We start from the raw sequence: 20,608 nt of genomic DNA on the forward strand, positions 1-20,608 counted from the left end.
CTACCTCATAGGGATACTTAAGGATTAAATAAATCAGTACACAAAATGCACAGTGCATGGTAAACAGTCACTAAGTGATTGGGGTTATCGACTTTGTATTCCTTTGCATTTATAAAGAAATGCTTGAACTTGAGTAAATGAACCTAGTTATCTTCCAAAACTTGGGTATCTAGGGCATCCAGGAAGACAGGATAACCCCATTTACTCCTAGGAATAAAGAAGAAAATATGAGTCATCTTCATTGTATTTCATGGGTCACTCAGAACTGGGGTACCATCCTCTAGCTGACAGACATGGTCAGCTGAATCACTATAAAATCCTTTCTGTCAAGATTACTCCAGCACCATCCACCCGCACGTATAGCCACCAGATACAGTCCCTCACTAGATACAGGGTACATACTCTTCCTGTGATAGGCAGAAGAAAGAGTTGCGAAATTACTCTGGAGCCAGAATGTCTATAAACTCATTCCTCTGTAGCCTCTTTCCTTTTATTTGCTAATTAACTTTCACCATACTCACTTTTAGCATAGTCCAAGTCTGTGCAGACTCTCTCCATCAGAGTTTCAGCAGAATTATGGAGAAATGACAAGAATTGGCTATTTAAGTCCAATATTGTATTATGTTAAAGAATATAGCACTCTAGATGCAGATGGCCTGGATTAGAAGCCCACCTCCACCATTTACTTCTGTGAGACCTTGGGCTAATCAATATTTGTGTAACTCCATTTCTCCATTGGTCAAATAAAGACAATAAAAGTACTATCCTTTTAGGAATTTTGTGAGTATTAAATGAATTAATACAACAGAACACTCAGAAGAGTGTCACACAGTAGGTGCTACATAAATATTATCTATTATTATTTTAACAACTTTATTGAGATATAATTCACATACTATAAAACCATTAAATTCACCTGTTTAAAGTCTACAGTTCAGTGGTTTTTAATATAGTCACAGAATTGTGCAACCATCACCAAAATCTAATTTTGTAACATTTTCATCGCCCCTAAAAGGAACCCTGTACCCATTAGCAGCCATTCTCATCAATGCCTCCCTTTCTCAGCCCCAAGTAACTACTTTCTGCAGATTTGTCTCTTCTGGACATTTCATATAAATGGACTCATGCAATTGATGTTCTTTCGTGACTGTCTTCTCTCACTTAGCATAATGTTTTCAAGGTTCGTTCACATTGTAGTATGTATCAGCACTCTATTCTTTTTTAATGCTGAATAGTATTCCATTGCGTAGATATGCCACATTTTATTTATCACTTAAGTGACATTTTGGTTGTTTTCCATCTTTTGGCTATTATGAATAATGTTTCTATGAACATTCATTTACAAGTTTTTGTGTGAAAATATGTTTTCATATCTCTTGGGTATATACCCTAAAAGTAAAATTGCTGGATTATATGGTAACTCTGTGTTTAATGGTTTGAGGAACTGCCAAACTGTTTTCCACAGCAGCTATACCATTTTAAATTCCACCAGTGGTGGGAATGAGAGTTCCAATGTCTCCACATCTTTATCAACACTTGTTATTATCTGTGACTTTTATAGCCATTCTAGAGGATGTGAAATGGCATTTCATGATTTTGATTTGCAGTTCCCTGATGGCTAATGATGTTGAGCACCTTTTCATGAGCTTATTGGCCATCCTTATATATTCTCTGGAGAAATGTATATTCATATCCTTTGTCCATTTTAAAATTTGGCTGTCTTTTTATTATTGAGTTGTAATAGTTCTTTATACCCTTGTCAGATATATGTTTTGCAAATATTTTCTCTCATTCTGCATGTTACTTTTTCACTTCTTGAAGCTATTGTTATTAAATAGAAATTTACATGCTCACATATGATACAGAGTACAGACTGCATTGAAGAGGATGAGATCTAAAAACCAGCAGAGAGTTACCCTTAGGTACACAACCTTTCTCTACTACTGTCCTTTGAAATTAAATTCAAAACAGATTAATCTTCTTCTCTGTGCCAGGCTCTGTAGGGAGTAAGATCTGGCCTCTATTCTCAAAGAGCTTACTAACTTAGAGAAGAAGATGCAAACATTTGGGAATTTAAATAATTATAACATGTTGACATAGCAGTTCAAGATCACAATAGAAAAGATGCCACAAGGCACTATGTGATTAATTGCCAAATGAATTGCATGGAAAATAATTGCTACAGGAACTCAAAGGAAGGAGAGAGAACTTTGGGGATGGGGTGACCAGGGAAAGCTTTAAGAAGGAGGGATCTAAGTCATCTATAATTGACTGCAGCCATGCCTGTGTAATACTAAACAAAGTCTTGGGGAGAAAATAAAAAAAATATATATTGACTCTATTTGAAGTGAAGTATCTTAATGATTTAACTGATATTGCCATTTCATTTCAACCTCAGCAAAATTCCCCACATTTCTACCTTCTTTATGAAGACTTATGTAGCCTCTGTTTAGTCCTGAAGTTACCAATTAGCAATACAACAAGCTACATGTGACTCACAGACACATTTTGCTTGGTTCAACTAAAAAAAATAGAATTAGCTACAAAAATTGTAATGGGCAAATGTCACATAAAATATGTATTCTGTTTATCTAGAAAAATTAGAAGACCTGACAACTCTGGGTTGAAGCAGGCACTCTCTAGGACCATTGCTGAATTCAATCCTGCTTTGCACCTGCAGACTTTTCATTTTGAGATCTTCTAGAAGCATAGGTCTTAGACTGAAAGCTACCTCAGCATGCATCTATTTCCATTCCTTGCCTTTGGACATGTATGTATTGTTACCCTTAATTTACAGAATGTCAATTAAAACTCATAGAGGCTATTACTTGACCAAGGTCACAGAGCTATTATGTGGAAGAGGAAGAACTATAACCTATGTTTTCTGCTTCTCAATGTTCTTTCAACAATATACCTTTCTAGTCTTGATACATATTGCTTAGTAGCACTGTTCTGGCACTATCTTGTTTCTGCTTGATGTTGTGGGACAGTTTTTTATATAATAGTTACCTGTCTTGAACCACATTGTGACCTTCCAGAATGCAAGGGGCCCACATCATGTTCCTTTATGAAAGCCCAGAACATGGAGCACAGTGCTTTGCATTTAATAGGCATTCAGAAGACATTTGTTGGCTTATTCATCAATAGGATTGTAAAGAACCCACTGTTTAACCTTTTCTCAGAATCTGGGTGTGTTAAAATGTGCTTATTTTTCAGAGACAAATATGTCTGGTACCTTTAAGAAGTTTCAGCTTTACAATGACTTGAGGGGGGGAGGTGGCGAGCTGCTTGGTGTGCATAGGCTGGCTAAAGGATAATCTTTACATATTTCATGCAAAGCTTTTCATCCTAAACTGAGTACATCAAAGGAGAAAATGAGGAATTTGTTTGCCAAAGAAATTGTCTTTTGATCTTTTGATCTAAGGGAGGGGGCGGGGAGGGGACTATTATGTAGGCACATGTTTCTGGGATGTAACTTACTTTATCTAGGCTGTTCCCTGACTGATAAGAGGAAAGATGAAATAATAGCAGATGCAGCAAAAATGGTTTAAAGACTTGCCTTAGAAGATCAGTGGTTCTCACACCCAAGTGTGCATCAGAATCCCCTGGAAAGTTATTAAAACACAGATTGCTATGCCTGCCCCAGAGTTTCTGATTCAATAAGTCTGAAGTGAGTGGGGCAGAAGAATTTGCATTTCTCACAAGTTCCTAGGTGATGCTGATTCTGCTGATCCAGGGACCACACTTTAAGAACCATTGCCTTAGATTAACAAAGTTATTGTCTCAAGAGAGTAGCTAATTAGAGAGATCTTGAGCAATAGTTAGCAACCAGAAGAAAAAAAAAGACCATGGGGAAAGCATGTGATGTATGAGTGGGGAGAGTGTGAATTAGCCAAGAAAACATAAGGCCTGGATTCCAGTGCCAGTGGTACTTTCTTTAAGCATAAGTGTTGAAAGCATAGTAAGTAAGTACAGTTTAATCAATATGTTTCTGACTTATTTTACTAATGTTTCCCGAATTACATACTATGGAACCCTTTAAGATGTTAATAAGCATTCAATGAGATAAAAAAAAGATCCATACTCAAGTAAGGTTGGAAATTTTTGAGTTAAATAAAATTAAGCAGGGTTATTTACTGTAAGTCTTCTTATAGCCTTTAAAATACTAACATGTACTGCAAATCTCCAAGGGAAAATAGAAGATGTAGCATTTTTCAGACTTAATTGACTAAGAGTCCTTTATTAATGCTGGCTAGTGTTCTGTAGAATATAGCTTGAGAAACATTGGTTTGAATTAAAGTGCCCAAAAATTTTTATCAGAGTTTGAGGCCTCTGGTAACACTTATATTAGCACTGGACTGAAAGTCAAAAGGTCTGGGGTTTTGTTTTGTTTCTGCCACTTGATTTGATAGGAAGGAAGAAAGGAAAGAAGGAAAGAAGGAAGGAAGGAAGGAAGGAAGGAAGGAAGGAAGGAAGGAAGGAAGGAAGGAAGGAAAGAGACAGGTTGTTGTAGATCATGATTCTAACTGGAATGAATAGGCTAAGAAGCATAGACATTTCCTGTGTTTATTTGATTCCTTGCTCTAAGAGGAAGTATTATTTTACCAAGGACACTGAGTTAGCTTGTTTACCACAGAGCACCGAAGTGTCTGTTCCCCCAATTAATCATTAGTGTTTTTTTTAGAAGTCTTTTATTTCATTTTTTTTTAAACCAATTATGCCATGAAATCGTAGGGAATGGGCTCCAGCAGCTCAGGTTCCTTTCTATTGGTTCTCACAAAGTGTGCTTCTCTGGGCGGAGCAGGCTGGCACTTCAGTTGAACACAAATACTTTTCTCTTTGGCTTCTTTCTTTTTTTGACCATTTTCCTTCACACATTTCAGGAAGCTATCTTGGCTCTTAGGGTGCTTAATATGCTCAATATGTACATTAATTCTCTTGGCAAGAATCTTGCTCTAACTTGTTTGTTTACAACAATGCCAACCGCATGCTGGGTAACATTGTAGACCCTTCGGTTTTGCCATGGCAACATGTGTGGGGGATTCCTTTTTAAACAGTACCCATTCCCTTGATGTCTACAATACCACCTTTCTTGTAGATTTGCATGTATGTGACCAAAGAAACAACTCAATGTTTTCTAAAAGGCCTAGAGAACATATAGCAGGTGCCTCTCCTCTTTCTCTTTGTGTTTGTCATTTTGGAGAAATAAAGAAGATGGCAGTTCTGGCCAAAAGGTCATTAGCATTTTTTTTCTTTCACTTGAACAAAATACAAACTTGACCCAATGGAGAAACATTACAAGTTGTATGTAGCAGGATGCCACAACATATCTACATTGATATATAGATAAAGCATATGCTCATAATAAACAGGTATTTGAAAAGAAGCTGATGTAATTTAAGATCAAATTAATACTTGCTGGATTTCTACAAGGTACATAAATATATACAACATGGGGTCCTTCATAGATCCATGTAAAACCTTTATTTAAAAAAATACAAGGGTCAATTTCAGTTTTAAAATAGAAAAAAAATATTTACAAGCTTTCTGTCTTATTTTTCATTTCAAAGTGATATTAATAGTTAATTACATGGAAAATATGTATTCTAAGAATTCTGATTACCTATTTGATTGCATAGAAGAATAACAATGAGAAAATTAGCACTACTTTTAGCTAAAATATTTGAGAAGTAAAAACTCATATGTAGTTTTTTAATTCTTTATCTTGAAATAAGATCTGTATATCTTGAAGCTAGGTGAACTGAACATGCCCAAAAGGTCTCAGGGGATTCCCCACTGCTGTAGGCCCCAAAAGCACAAGGCTAAATAGAAATCACAATTATTGACATCCAACACAATAGAGATGGCTCTGTTAAGTTCTTGGATCATGCCTAGCTTCAGGAGGGATTGAGCTGAATTGTTTGGTCACTCTAGCCAAGCATCTGATTAATCCAGTCAAACAACCTTATCACTCAAGTCAAGGTGAAATTGGTCTTTCATCTAGATTTTGACCATAATGTCTTTTAAGAAAGAAACTTTCTCCCTTGTAAACCCTTAGTACAGTATGACTCTTTCCCATGACTGTTAAAAGTTAGTTATTTCTTCAGCCAGCCTCAGTCATGAACAGTAGCTGGCTGCCACTCTCTTCTATCCACTTTTTGTCATCTGGAACATGGTTAATCTCAACTTCAAAAGGAGACTGGATTCACTATGGTGTGGGAAGTGGAGAGAATCATTGTGAAGCTTTTCCTCTTTACCTATTCTCTTCTACAATTATAAGCCACTCTCTATTGATCTGTAATTTTAAAATGTTTTATGAAAGCTCTGCTATTCTGTGCTGTTTTTCAGTGATTCTACTAAGCTTTTCTGGGTTTGCTTTTATAGAATGAAATCCTCTCATTTAGTTTTCTGCACATTCACACCAAAACTGTTAAAGTCCATGAACTCAATTCAGAGCTACAACTAAATAGCGTATTAAGAGTACACATGACTGCCACATTGGCCCTGGACCACTGAATTCATGGGCAAGTCATTGTTTCCCCAACTATCATGCTTAGGGGCACCACATGCATCTATTGTGAACGTGGATTAATAAGAGCTGACTTAGTCTAAATAGTTTTCTGATAAATAGTATAATATTGATGATTTATCTTCCCCTTCTGATATATTTTTTAATAGTAATCATAATTTTCTACATCATCATTGCAGCCTCAGTTGTGCTTTAATGTAGAAAATTTGCAAATTTTTTTGCTCGGGCTACAACTGCATGGCAGTGGCAGAACAATTTTAGGAATGTCTTCTGTCACGATTTTCCCATTGTCCTTCCCTGTCCAGTTTTAAGTTCTCATTGCTTCTATACATTCCCTCATGAAAGAGGCATCCAAGTTGTTTAGTGAGAAGACATGTACATATACAAAGCCATAACATGTGGATGAAAAGGAAATACTCTCACACCAAACACACAGAAGTTGGCAAGTAGTCCATGGACCAAACAGCCTAGTCATTGAACAATATCATCTCTTCCTTTCTTATTCATTCAGGTCTATCGGCATCATGGAGATATGGCCAGTTTTTACCCATGATTTTGTCAAAGACTCGAAAAATTTAAAAAATATGCTTCTCCTCCAATGAACAGTTATCAATGAAATCTGTTTAGAAGTACAAACACATAATGTTTCACTTAGAAAGACCAATAATTCTGAATTAAGATAAAATTTCCATGGAAGTATTTTTTTTATATTCTTATGAATCACAGATGAGTTTATGATGAGCCATGCTTGTAGAAAAGAATGACAAATGAACTCATATTGATTAGACGTTTAAAATAACATGTCTAAAAATGTATGGGCTCACATTAAATATCAGGCAATTATTCATCTACCAGCTTCAAATATAAGTGGAAGAAAATGGTGTTCAAAGCTTAAAATATAGTCAAAGATTTAAGTGTTCAACTTTCTACAATTTTTTTAGTCTGTATTTGATCAGGAACTTACAGTCAGATCATTGCGCCTAGAGTATATAAAAGGTACCTGTGAATTATAGCATAGTGGCATACCAATTGGTGTATTAATTGATATTCCAATTTATTGATTGCTTCAACCTTCGGAGGGGCTTGGAGGGGTCTGGGACAGCAAGGGCTCTTGGGACTTAAAAATATACTTCTCTATGTATTCCATGAAATTAAAAAGGCCAGGAAACACTGAGGAGGCATCAGTAAAAATATTTGATGTTATGTGTGTATATGAGTGTGAGGGTGTAAGCTGGGGTGGGGGTTGTGCATAGATTAGGAAGCATAAGACTGGAAACATGTATAACACATGCAAGGACCCGGGCCTTGGCTTCCCCTCTGAAACTTCTTTACAGGGGCACATGTTTGTAGGAAACTTGCTTCCTGGATCAAGGCCATAGTTGCACTGTTTGCATATTTCTCCTCTATTCCTTAGATTGCTCTGACCAGAGGCCACATCTCCCAAAATAACAGGGAGGCAGTGAAGAACATAAAAAACTCTGGTCATGAAAGCCACTGTCTTGGTTCAAACCTTCGGTACTTAGCAGGGAAATTTTGGGCCAGTTAATTTCCCTGATCCTCACTTTTCCCACCTATAAAAGGGGCTAATGACAGCACATACCTCATAGTGGTTGTGAGGAATAAATGAATTAAAGCATGTAAACTGTTTATCCCAGTGACTGGTATAGAGCAGACCCCCATTCGATGTTGGTTTTTATGATTGTTGACCAATTGCCAAGTACCAGGTGCTTTAGTTTCATCCTTGGTCCCCACAATGATCATATGAGGCAGATTTCTTATTTTCATTTTACAGGTAAGGAGTTTGAACTTCAGTGAGATAAATTACTGTGCCCAAGGCCACACCACTAGAAAGAGCAGAAACTAGGTTTCGAGCCCCACCCCCACACTCCCACTATCATCAGTCCACCCATTCAAAGCAATGGTAAGATCAAGAATCTCCAACATTTCTGAAGTTTCCAAGTGTAGGGAAAATTCTAGAAGACTGCGAAATGAGCAGAAATCACTGGATATCCTCTCAGTGTAATTGACTATGTGACCTTGTAAAACAGGGTTCTGGGGATTGTAGAGGTCTGGTGTCTGGTGGAATACAATTGATTATTGCTGTGAATATTGACTGATTTTTTTTTGTTTTATACCTATTTGGGAATTTATTTTAACATTCCTTAACTGACTACAAATGTGTGCTATTTTGAGTTCTCCTTTGCACTGGTTGCAATACCTTACTGAGTTCTCATAAATGAGTTAAATAAAACTTTTAACATGTGTTTACTAAAAACAAACGAACGAACAAAAAACCATAGTCGAATCATACTACTCTTGAAAAGGAGGATTCTTCTAGGAATCATTCCCTTCTCTCTAGAATAGTATGATGAACCCCTATGTACCCATTACCCAGATTCAACAGCTATTGTGATTTTTCATGTTAGCTTTATTTATCTTCCTTTCCTTTGTGCTTTGCCTTAATATTTTGAAGGAAATCCCAGGTGTTATATCATTTACCTCTACAAACCTCATTATGCATATCAGAAAATTAAGGATATTTTAATATACGATGACAATATGATGATTGCTTGTGACTAAACTAACAATAATTTCGTTAAAACTATGCTCTTTAGCACTACAAAGTACTTCCTCCATTCTTCTTTCTTTCCCAGCCTTCAGTAGAAAGTATTTCTCAGGCATCTGCTCTTGTACTTCTTCTGAGATGGAATTACAGTTTGATGTGTACTGGGTACTCATAATGTGTCTTTTTAGGTAAGCAGGTGCCAGACTGCCTTCTCCCTGTTTTACAAGGTCACATAGTCAATTACTGGCTGATAAATGAAACTTCAGTACCGTGACTGGGTCTATACAGCCCCAAATATAATTTGTAAGAAAATTATGTGAAGGGGCCCTTTGCCTGGGGATAGTCCTATGTGGTTTCTTTTGCTGTTGAAGCCCTTGCCACTCAGCCTCTAGCAAATACTTTTCCTCACACAGTTCAATCATGACCCATTGGGACAGCCTGAGTGATGTGATCAGTGGGACTATAGGGTTGGTTCTCTCTACTCCATCTGATTGGAATGTAGCTGCCACCCATTGGCAGGCCAGCCACACCCTGGAGTTTTTCTTTCCATGTTCCTGGAGCTGGCTTGGCAGGGTCAGTTGGGGCTGGGTGCTTGTCTTTCCTCTCTTTCTAGACTTCATCTTGTTCTCTGTCAATGCAGAGGACTCCTAGAGCATCCACAGGCTGGGACAAGGCAAAGGCCATAATCAGCAAAACTAGTTCCACTGCTTTTCTGTTCTTGCTCTTTCCTAGTTTCAGAGACTTCTTAGGTGCCTGAGTGCTCTCCTGAGCTTGATCTCCATTTTTAATTCTCCAGAGCTCTTCCACTCTCCTAATCTCCCACCCAGATTTCCCAGATAAGTCTCTCAGAGTCTTTGCTTTCCAAAATGAAAACTGGCTAGTGGGAAGAGGAAATCCTTGCTGTTTGCTAATGGAGGAGAGAGTAGTCTGTCCAACTGGGACAACAGAAACCATGGAATATTTAGGGGAGAAGGAATTCAGCGTGAAAATTGGTTATACAGCTGATGATGCCAAGCCCAGGACAGTGAGGCTACTCAGAGATTAGCCACAGCAGGGAACTCCTTTGCTCCTATGCTAAAACCTGAGGGCTGGGTCACTTGATGGAAACTGGAGCCACAGTAAACCTGGTCAGTGCTGCCAGAGCCACAAAAGACACAGGGACATCATAGTAGGCAAAGAGGGAGGGAGAGAAATACCTTGGATTCTCTCATCCTCCTGCTTTCCAATGTCCTACAAGTGCTTTCCATTGGCCAAATCACTAAAGTCTGGGAAACAACATGCACAGGACCAATTCATCCCCCTCGTTCCCCTCTCCCCCCCCCGTTTCCCTCCTGCTGCAAAATAGAGCAGATAAGGGAAAAGGGAGGGATGGATTTCCAAGGCAAACAAGCCTAGGACAAGCATAGGCCCAATGGCTGAATAGATACGCCTCCTCCTATCCCTCTATCCCACTAACTTATTTGAATACATTAGGGTATATCTGTAAACAGTGCTTTCACTAAAAGCCCACAAGAAAAAGAATTCTAAGTGGATAGAGCATGAACCTGCTTCCTTAACTATCTGCAAGTCTTATTCAGATTCTACCCAGTTCTTACTCAGTTATCTTATTTCACTTATGCCTGTATGCATCCCCTCCCCACACACACACACACACATGCATGCACACAGAATCTAACAAAGACACAGGCTAATTTGCTTTCTGACAATGTGTGCCAGACACATTTATTGGCTCCCTGGACAGTGTAAACCTAACCTTCTTGCTCGCAGGGCTTTGGCTTAATAGCAAGGTTCTGAACTGCAATACTATCAGGCAGGTGAACCTGCTGGCATCACAGTCCAGAAGGCATGTCTACTGATTCCTCAGGTGTTCTACAAGTTCGAATGTGTAGGTGAAGGAAGATGCCTTGGAGGGAAAAAATAAAAGCACCAAACTATGGACTTTCCCATATCTTATCTCATTTATTTTTCACAACCTTCAAGGTAGTTGTCTTTCTGCCCACTTTGTAAAAATCAACTTTTTTTGAATAATTTTAAATTCATAGAACAGTTATGAAAACAATACAGAGTTCCTATATATTTACCCAGTTTCTCCTAATGTTAACATCTTACATAACCATCTTAGATCCATCTTTACAAATGAGGAAAATGAGGCTCGAGAGATTATGTGAGTTGCCCAAGGTCACAGAGCGAGGTAGGACACAGCAGAAGAAATAGACATAAATCCAGGTTTATTTTATTGCATTATACCAAATAGGCTGGATTATTTATTTCCATCTCATTAGGTAGGAAGTCACTCTCTGAACCTGAAACTCTTCACTTCATCTTGTAGTAGGCTTGCAAACATTATCAGAGAGCATTTCTCCCACAGAGCCATAGAATGTTTGCACTGAAACATATACCTGAGGCCACTGAATTCAAGGAAGGCAAATAAGCTTCATTTCATTTACCAACTTTAACTGAGCAGTAGAGGCTATTTGGGACCCAGTTTTGAGAAGTATTCTAAGTCCATATGTTTTCTCACCAGGAAATAGTCCTGTGATTGATTATTGATTTCCTGTTGTGGATGTCAAAGAGGAGAGTGGTGGAACCCATAAGACACATAGTCATCCCTCAGCAAATATGCTCATTTTACAAAGTAACTGAGGTCCAGAGAGGGGACAATGTCTTTGCCTTATTGGTGGTACAGCTAAGAACAGAACTTGGGCTTCTGACTCATGATCTCATGTTCTTTCTGTGTTATAAGGGACTCATAGTAACGATAATAATAACTACCACTTAATAAGTGCCTGCTCACTGCCAGGTACCATGCCAAGCACTTCCACTTTCCATACTTTAACTTTAGTCCTCACAACAGCCCTGCAAGGTAGGTATTTTTATCCCCAAATTACCTAGACTTGGTGAAGTTAAAAAAACTTGCCTAAGGCCCACAGCAAACAAGTGGCAAAGCTGGAATTTAAACAGAGGCTGATCTGGTTCCAAAGCCTAAACCCTGGGCTTTAACGTTCTATGAATATGATGTTGAATTTGTCCTCCCATCGATTTGGCTAGGACTGAACTGTAATGAAAAAAAGTCATTTTTGTTCTTACTAATTTTTTAAAAAAAGATTTGCTTGCATGCCCTTACCTCGATGGAACTGATTTATTTGGACCGTTTCATGTTAGATGTGTAAAAATTGACGTTAGGAGACCTGATGTGAAAGGTGACCTGGTTCACTTACAAATAAATGATTAATATAACCTCAATGTGCAGCTATTCTGCATTACTGATTCTCTCACTTGGGAGGCTCAGAAAAACAACAGGTCAGACAATAAAATCCATGCTAGCATAAGACTATAGTGTGCGATGACCATGGATGAGTCAGAGAGAATCGGAAGGAAATTAACTAAGGGAGCTAGCTCTATGAAATTTGAAGGTAATTTTAAAATGTTTCTTCTCTATCCTAAGAATATCTGACATTATTTGCAATGGTAATGAATAGGATAAGGGAAAGAGGTGAGTTAATTAGAATTATTAGATAAAACATTTAAAAAAAATTGACAGGAATAGAATTTCAAAGGAAAGACATTCAATTCAACTGACTTCATTACAGCAATTCAACATTTATTAGAGACATATTATGTGTGTGACTGTGCCCTGTGTGCTTAGGGGAACTATCAAGATACTATGCTTTTCCTCCCTAACAATCTATCAAATTTCTGGTAAGATAGTAAAAAATGTCTTTTATATATAGATATAGGTACAATTCATAAAATTGTTTCTGCGAAATAGTATTATATGTCACTGTATACATGTCATATGCCAGATATTACCATTACTGTCAGGCTAAATGTTCAAACAGCATGAAAACCTCAGTAATAAATGCTGCAATAACAAATACGTTAATTCTTCAGTTGCCAAAACTATTCTAAATATGAGGAATCCCTTGTTTAGAGGCCTCAATGTAGCCTAAATATGGTTTATGGCCACTAATTCCTTTCTAAGTGTTTAATGCCCATGCCACACCGGTTGTTATATATTTTCAGTATCATCTCAATAATACCTTGTCCCTCATGACTTTCTTCCAGTGTAATCTCTTACCAATCCTCACTGTTCCAGCTCCACCTAAATCTGCCATGTTATATTCCTTAACATAAGCTATTCCCTTTACTCGGAATATATTTTCTTTCCTTGTCGGCCTAACAATTGCTACTTGTCCTTCAAGTTCTGGCTCAACTATCTTCCCCATGAATCTTTCTTAGTGCCCTCAAGTGCCTCACTAGCCCCCACAAAATTGTGTAATTTATTCTACTGTATAGCAGTAGTGTGTTGGACCTGTGCCCACTAGAGTGTGAGCTCCTTGAGAACAAGGACTAGTTTATTCATGTCCAACTCTCCAGGGTATCAAGGAGGAATTCAAGGCTTACCAGTTGAATGAATCGATGAATGTTTTAGGCCTTACTTATCTCCAGAGGTTATTTCCAAAGCTTTTAAATTTGGCCTTTCTTTTCTGCCGAGAGTTGGTGAGAACTAGGCAGATGAACTTGATATTTAATGACTCTCTACTAAGTACCAGGCATCGTGTTACACATTTTTTTTTCACATGCAATTTCATGTCTGAAGTAAATGTTCTTATTTCCAGCTACACTTTGCAGATGAGGGACTGGAAATTCAGAGCAGTGACTTGCCCAAACTTATATACCTTGGAGGTTGCAAAGCCAGGATTTGAACTTAGGTTCTTGGTCTCCGATGCCTGCACCATATATATGTTCCTCTCCTTGTTTGCATGTATGGAGGGTGTGGCCAGCTCTGGATCAAACAGTGACATAAGTCCAGTTTGTCTTTCATGTCTTCGGACTCCCATTGTATGTATCTCAGGGACTCAGTGCCACAGTGTCACCCACCCCCACCCCTGTTATGGATCCTACAGGCTGCCTATCTTGCTGGGTTCTTCATCCTTCCCAACTCTTCTAAGACTTTAAAATAGGGCAGGCTTTCCCCCTGACTTTTGTGCTGTACTAACCTTCTCCAGAATATGTTTTTTTCCCCCACATTTTGATGGTACCCTTTCTGAATGCAATCTTTATCCCAGTAGCAGGTGGTCCCTGTGGGAACAGTGTGGGTACTTCTGTGTTGTGGTGAAGGGGATGTTGTCTGGAGACTTCTGCCAACATACACCAGAGAGGTTCCTCTTACAACCAAAAGGTGCTTGGCCTCTTCCTCAGATGGTTGAAGGCTCTGGAGTCAAACCAACTGGTGTTTGAATCCTACTTCCATCATTCACTGATTGTCTGATTTGTCACAAATTACCTCAGCCTCAGAAAATGGATCCAATAATATTAAAATGGATCTAATAATAGATCCCTGTAAAATGTACCTAATAATAGTTCTCATCTTTTAGAGTGGTTGTGAGGATGACGTGAGACAGCACAGCTAGCGCCCAGTACAAAATAAGCACTCAAAAAATGTTAACTGAATCCTTAAATCCAGTTTTACTAGTCCTCTGGCACACCCCCAACCTGCCATACAGGTTTCTCTTCCTCCACTGCTTTTTCCCTTTTTCCTCCTTCCTTCTCACCAATAGGTCTCTCTCTCTCTCTCTCTCTCTCTCTCTCTCTCTCTCTCTCTCCTTCAAAATCTCCCCTCCCTTTCCCAACCCCCTCCCTCTGGCACCCTCAAACTTTGGCAAAACTGTATCTCAGACTTTCCAAGTCAATTCCAATTCCAGATATTCTCTCCTGATATCTGCCTGCATGACATGATTTGAATTCAGAAAACAGAATCCATTCCTCTGAGGAGTGTTGCCACTGTCCATCTTACACAAAGAACGTGAGGACTGACCTGGTAGCCCCACATCATAATTTGATGGGCACTGAGAAAGTTCCCCCTGCCCATTCCCCAGGTAGCTCTTTTGTGTCTATGAGTGATAACAGACTCTATCAGTGCATGGTTCTTTTGAGTCCAATGGCAAGGAGGAGTCTTGCAGGGGCATCTGGATAAGAAAAGGTTATTATTTATATCTGAGGACACCTTCCTTTATTAGAGCCTTTCCTGCTGAGGATAGGAGAGAGAAACGCCCGAGAGAAGGGTGGGGTGTGGGGGTGTGGGAAATCTGGGGACTGCAGGCTGTTTCCCCAGCTGGATTTTGCCTAGGGTGGGCCCTGTGTGTTGCAGCAGATGTGTGCTTTGGAATAGCCAAGGTTGGGAAGCCAGGCCTCAGAGGGAGTGGTTGTAGGCTGAGCTCATCCTGAAATGATGTGGACTTAGAGTCCTGGAGGGACTAAAGCTGAAAGTTTCTTTGAGCTTTAGGTGTATGTAGGTGATGATCGAGGGTGGGTGGTAGCAGAAAATGGCCCCCGAAGGGGGTCTCCTTTTCTTATTGAGAACAGAGGAGAACCAGATCAGTCCCCCTGCCCCCTCTTTTTTCAGGAAGCAAACAACTTCTAAGGGTGTGGTGCAGAGTTCACTGGGTGTTCCCCCTCAAGGGAGGATAGACCCTTAGTGAAGCTGCTTGGTTGGCGGAGGGTAATTGGGTGTTCCCCCATGCAGATAACCAGGTGTTTGGGTGCTTCTCCCTGTAGGCAGTTCAGTTTTCTTTATCCCTTGCCAAGCTCTGCCATCCACTGGAGTGAGAGAGGGAACAGGACAGCCAGTTTCTCCTTGCCCTGCTCTTCACGGAACATAGCTAAAAAGGAAAGTCAGAGATGAGACTCTTCACAATGATTCCACCCCACTTTGCAAACCCAAGAGGATGCTTATTCTGCATATTTGTGGGTATGCTCATAGGGACTATGGTGCCAAATATGTGAAATCATGATAACAATAGCAAAAATCATTTATTGACCATTTGGTTAATTCCTCTAAGAGGCATTGCCAAGGGCCACTTTCTAGATAGGTCCTAAAAGTGGGCTTGAACTATGGAAAACAGTATGGAGGCTCTTCAAAAAACTAAGAATTGATCTACCACATGATCCAGCAGTCCCTCTACTGGATATTTACCCCAAAGACTTGAAAACCCACATCCAAAAAGATATTTGCACACTGATGTTCATAGCAGCATTATGCACAGTGGCCAGGACATGGAAGCAACCAAAGTGTCCTATGATAGATGATTGGCTAAAGAAGCTGTGGTACAAATATACAATGGAATATTACTTAGCCATAAGAAGAGATGAAATACTGCCTTTTGCGACAGCATGGATGAACCTCGAGATAATCTTGCTAAGTGAAATAAGCCAGACAGGAAAAGTTGCAAGTCACATGATATCACTTATATGTGGGATATAAACCTAAAATCAATAAATGAATAGGAAAAACAAACAGAGACTCATGGACATGGACTATAGACTAGCAGTTACCAGAGGATAGGGGTTGTGAGAGGAATGGGGAAATAGTGAGTTAAAGGGGGTCAAATATACGTGGTTAGGGGGAAGGTGAACTGGGTAAAGAGGATCAAATATATGATAGTTGAAGGAAACTAGACTTTGGGTGGTAAACACAGTAGAATATACAGATGTCGAATTATAATGTACACCTGAAAATTATATAATTGTATTAACCAATGTTACCCCAATAAACTTAATAAAAAATTAAAAAAATAAAAGCGAGCTGAGGAACAATGAAGAGGTTCCCTTTGCTTTACACACACACACATACACACACACACACACACACACACACACCCCACCACCACCACCACCACCACCACCACCATATTCCTCAAAATGTGTCTATGGTACCAACACAGCAGAGTTGGGAAATATTAGAATATTAGATAAACATGCTCTGCCTGTGACCAGAAGTCCTCTGTCATTCCCAAGTCCTACTGTTTGGCCAGACTCTCTTTAGAGAGATCCACAGTTCCATATCTAACATTCCAAAATCTAAACAGCTCTGAAACCGAGAAGCTTTTGTAAGTTTATGGCAAACTCATTTGGCAGCAAAAATCAAACAGGCATGAGGCTATTTATAGTATTTATATCATACCCTGTATGAATATTCATGTATTTTTGCTCCAGCAATATCAATGTACTTGATTACTGGGTGCTGCCTGAGACCCCATTGAAGGTGATATATAATACATGCACCCTATTGCCTTTTAAAAATCCAAAGCATTCCAAATTCCTTCTATTATAGAATGCATCCCACTGTCTTTTAATGATCTATTTGGCATACCCCCCTCATTAGCCTGTGAACTTTTCCAGTGCCTAGCACACAGTCCAACATGTGTTTGGGTGCTACCCATGGTTTAGGAATGAAGAATGAACAGCCTTTAGTGTTTAAGGGGACTTGTTATGAAGTTCTTTCTTACATATAACCTAAAGTGCCTCATGCTGCCATTCATTTATTCTGTGCCATTAATAGCGAAGAAGAACAGCTTCATTTTATTTCCCTTCTTGGGGCTAATAAACTGTCCTTATAATCCTAATACCTTTAATCTTTTCTCCTGGATCGTCTTTTCCAATCCCTTAATCATTTTCATTGCTGTCATCTGAGGCCTTTACAGGTTCTTTCATTCCAAAATTGTGACCTAGTGCTTAGGATGGGGCTGCAAAGAAATCAGCTATTACACGCAACAGGCATCTCGTTTCTATGGTGAGCCTTTCCAATTCGTTTCATTTGGCTGGGCTAAGAAGCTTTGCCTTTTAAAATATACTCACAAGCAAACTTAAGAGGCCAGGAGTGACTTTCCCCTGAGAGTGCTGGTTGGTAAAAGGAAGGGGAAAGAGTACTATCTGACTATAAGAAACTGTAATTACAGAAAGTTGAAAGCAACAGGTAACACGTGTAATAGGAAACTGCATATAAAAAGCACTGTGGATAATTACAGTGACCTCAGCCTGTCATTTTTACCTCTGGGGAACCATCCTTGTTTGTGTTCATCATGTGCCTTTTCTCTAACACGGTAGGTAAAGGCCATTTCTGACCTCTTACTTCCCATTAAATGTGGGGAGTTGGCCTGACTTAGTCTGGGTTATTGCAAAATCATTGGATTAAGTTAAACTCCTCACTAATTAAGCCTGTGAGACTTCCTGTAACTCACAATATTTCTGGGCATAAGTAAAAACATTTGACTCAGAGACAAAACGTATTGTATTAATAACCAGGAAACAAGAAAATACACATGGTAGCATTTTAGGAAGCAAATTCTGTCATCCACATTCTGTTGGAACTGCCATAATGATTTCTCATAAAACCTCAGTGTTTCCTTTTGGGGTGGAAACTGTACGTACTGTGATGGAGATTCAGAGATACATTTTTGCCAGTTAAATTAGAAAAAAATCTATTCAGGTGTGCCTGTCGCTTCTCCCAAACATGAGTCAGAGCCTTTTGTAGGGTTTTGTGTACATGTATTTTCTAAGAAGCACTGTTAGGTTTTCACATACAGGTCATTCTTTATTAAAAGGTCACATTACATTTTTTCTATCCTTTCTTATATTGCTATACCTCAGGGAAGGCAATGTATGGTGCCAAATTGCAAAGGGAGGTTGTAAAGAGAGGAATATTGAAATTGGATGACCAAGCACTCCCAGGGAGGTTCCACACAATGGTGGAAAGGAGCCCCTTCCGGGCATGTAGGTGGCAGTACGAAAGCCAGATTAACCCAGGGGTGGGGGCAGGGGGAGAAGGAGCTGTTGTGAGAATATTTTCTTTACTCCATCTTACAAGGCCTGGCTCCAAGGAGTAGAAACTGCCTTCTTTACTAATGGAAGAGGTTGGAAATTTCTTTGAGTTTCTATATGTCTTTGGCCAATGCTAGTGGCAGTCATTTTCTCTCTTTTAGTAACTATAGCAAGCTACTTTTCTAGGGAACATTGACTATGTTCTAGGCTCTATGTTGAGTGCTTTACTTAGTGTATTTCTTTTAATCCTCACAACACTTCAAAGAGGGTACTGTTATTACCTTCAGTCTGCACAGGGGGAAACTGGCCTAGAGAGAGGTTAGGCTACCTGGAAAAGGTCAAACAGCTAGTAAAGTGGCAGAGCCAGAACTTAAACCAAGATCTGCCAGACACCAAAAACTGGTCCTGAACCACATTGTGTAAGTCCTTGTAAAGTCAAACAGCCACCTTAACAAGCTTAACTATATATTTTTTTTATTTTACCAAACAACAGAACATTTAGTCTGCTTGATTTTGTGAGACTATAATTATAGCAACTAAAAGAATGCTAGCCTACTCTGGAAGTCCTAGCTGAAGGGCTATCTATTGCTTTGTCTGGGTTTTTTTTCCTCACCCCATCTCCACTCCCCAGTTGGATAGCAAGTTCTTCAGGGGAAAGTTCTAGACCGATGCTTATACTCTTCTGCTTTCTATAGGCTACATAGCACCACACACATAGTAGGTTTTCAATAAATATTGACCGGCTGATGAATGTTTGTATATTCCCTTCAGTGGTTACTGGGTTGTTCAATACCCTTTTGTAATGCTAAGCAAACAGGTTAGAACCTTCAAAATGTCTGTTGCCTTAATCTGCTTGCACTGAGATGACTTTTTAATACTGTCTCTGCACAGTAGTTAAATGCTCTCTTTGGCACCTTGATGAATGATTGTGTTTTTTCTCTTTTCCTCCAAAAGCTCCAGCATGGTGCAGGTACTGCTTGATGTGATTAACCATGCAGCTAACTTCACCAGACACCTTTTCAGACACTTCTTGAATTTTCTAGGAAAGCAGGTGCCATATTTAAGTATACTTCCAACTTAATCCTGCTTCCAGTCCTGTTCTGCTCAATGACTACATCTCAAATTTTCTTTGTGGAATGAGACAGGACAGAAAAAATATAAAAGTACATTCTTGTTATCTGGTTGAATAGAGTCCTTAAGATTTTATCAGCTTGATATTTCTCATTAGATGAAACTTCAATACAAGATGCAGACCCATACTGGTAAGCCTCACAAAAATTTCTAGCTTGGTCTAGTAGATAAAGTGGAAACATGCAGAACAGGACAAGTAAAGTCAGCTGAAGCAAGTTTTCACAGTATACCATGTGACTCTCAAAATAGCAACAATAACTATCATTTTCTAGGGGATTGCTATGTGTCAGGCACTCTGCTAAGCAACTCATAAGCATTCATTTCATTTCATCCTTAGAAGGACACTACGGAGGTAGGTACTATTATTATTATCATTTTCTAGATGCTCAAACTAGAAGTTAGAGAGTCTAAGTGAAACTCATAAAGTCTTTCATTAGTATGAGGAAGACCCTGGATCTGAATCCAGGTTTGTCTGATTCCAGAGCACATACTCTTGGCTATAGTGCTCTGCAGGGAAGGGGGCTGGCTTCTCAGATGGTTTGGGACTCTCTGTGCGATGCTGAGAAGTTGTTTAAAGGTTGGTAGAAGAAAGCCACAAGGATGGCTGACTTTCTGTCTTCCTATTTTCAGAAAATAATTCTTTCCTCTTTCAATACCCTAAGGGAATTGAGCTGCAGGCAAAAGGCCGCAGGGATCTGGTGAGACCCAAGTTCCAACCTGGCTGTACTTGGACTTGTTCTACTTGGGCTTGGATGGAGGGGGGCTGGTGTGTAGAGTGGTAT

At 39.3% G+C, this 20,608-nt stretch overlaps 1 protein-coding gene and 1 pseudogene across 3 annotated transcripts in view; one reads left to right on the plus strand and one right to left on the minus strand.

Annotated features, from left to right (window-relative positions):
* RTL9 (retrotransposon Gag like 9) overlaps positions 1-20,608 on the plus strand; it is an 84,297-nt gene that overhangs the window by 14,522 nt on the left and 49,167 nt on the right. The window lies entirely within an intron of this gene.
* LOC118607806 lies at positions 4,680-5,199 on the minus strand (annotated as a pseudogene).

Source organism: Rousettus aegyptiacus, unplaced genomic scaffold (assembly GCF_014176215.1).
Source record: "Rousettus aegyptiacus isolate mRouAeg1 unplaced genomic scaffold, mRouAeg1.p scaffold_m13_p_9, whole genome shotgun sequence".
Lineage (NCBI taxonomy): Eukaryota > Metazoa > Chordata > Mammalia > Chiroptera > Pteropodidae > Rousettus > Rousettus aegyptiacus.